Source organism: Rattus rattus, chromosome 5, assembly GCF_011064425.1.
Source record: "Rattus rattus isolate New Zealand chromosome 5, Rrattus_CSIRO_v1, whole genome shotgun sequence".
Taxonomy (NCBI): Eukaryota; Metazoa; Chordata; class Mammalia; order Rodentia; family Muridae; genus Rattus; species Rattus rattus.
In genome coordinates this window covers 17,995,940-17,997,303 of record NC_046158.1, presented here as the reverse complement: position 1 = coordinate 17,997,303, position 1,364 = coordinate 17,995,940, and the positions used below count along the sequence as shown (strand labels likewise).

Genomic DNA, 1,364 nt, shown 5'->3' with positions numbered 1-1,364 from the left:
TTTCATTATACAAATGACAAACATAAGGTGAAAGAAGTGAAAGAAACGACACATATCTCATAGTTAAAAAATATTCTGGAATAACTGTAATAACCAACTGAAGTATTTATGAGCATTGCTTTTTATGGTGTGACTTTTTTTTTCCTCCGAGGCATAAGAACAAAGTTTAATGTTGCAAACATCAAGGCAGCCCCAGTGCCTGTCAACGCGGGAGGTCCCCAGATCGATGCAGTCCGTGTCCTCCACAGGACTAAGCTGTATATGAGGCCTCTGGCGCATGCTACCATCAAGGCCTATGACAGGGGAGGGGGCTGCCTATCGTCCTTCTTAAACTTGCCATTGATGTAAGGAAGCCAGTCCAGGATCAGCCGCCTGTCCATGGCCCCACACCAGTCCCACAGCACCCACAGTGCCCTACATGCCAGCTGTGCGGATCCAGTTTTTGGTCAACTCCCGGTAGCACAGGCCTAGAGACTTGCTCAGCATTGGTGCAGGGTCTCAATATTCAGGATCACACTGTTCTGCCACCTGGAGCACTGGTGTTTATTCTTTTATTTAACTGAATCAACTGTGATTTAATGAGTTCTCTGATCCTTTTCAAAGCACTCTATGGAAGAGAATAATTTTTTTTTTTTAATCTCAGCTACATTCTTATGTCATTCCTATCCTAAAGTTCTACTAACTATAGGTATATAAAGAGAACAGATGGGCCTGGAGAAGTGTTTGACTAGTTAAGAACCTTGCAGACTAGTTAAGAGCACTAGTTAAGAGCACTTGGCCTTGTAGAGACCTGAGGTTTTTGTCTCAAACTCATGGTGGCTCACAATCCTGTTCTGGTCTGATCTGTATGAGTGCATAAACAAACATATGAGCAAAATTACTCGTAACACATAAAGTAAATCAATAGAATCTTTAAAAATTTTTTTTTAAAAAGGAGTCTTAGGGTGCTAAAACTGAGTATTTGTTATAGACTAACATCTTTATAAAGGGAATGGAATAGGTGTAATCCTAATAAATGCTATTAATACTACCACTACCACCACCACCATTACTACTGCTATTCCTCCTCCTCCTCCTCCTCCTCCTCCTCCTCCTCCTCCTCCTCCTGCTGCTGCTGCTGCTGCTGCTGCTGCTGCTGCTGCTGCTGCTGCTGCTACTACTACTACTACTACTGAAATGTAGATTGAAAGTGTTTGTAGACCAAATTTTATTGAGCACAGTGTGTAAATCATGGAAGAGACCATAAAATGTTGAGCTTTTGAGTGTTAGTGAAATGGAGATAACCTTAAAAATAAACGTCTGTATTATCTCTTATTCATTCGACTGGACAGACAGAAGAAAGCATACACAGATTATGGATGTGA

At 41.4% G+C, this 1,364-nt stretch overlaps 1 pseudogene; it reads right to left on the bottom strand.

Moving 5' to 3' along the window:
* Positions 1–293: 293 nt before the first annotated feature.
* Positions 294–486, bottom strand: LOC116900102 (annotated as a pseudogene).
* Positions 487–1,364: the final 878 nt, after the last annotated feature.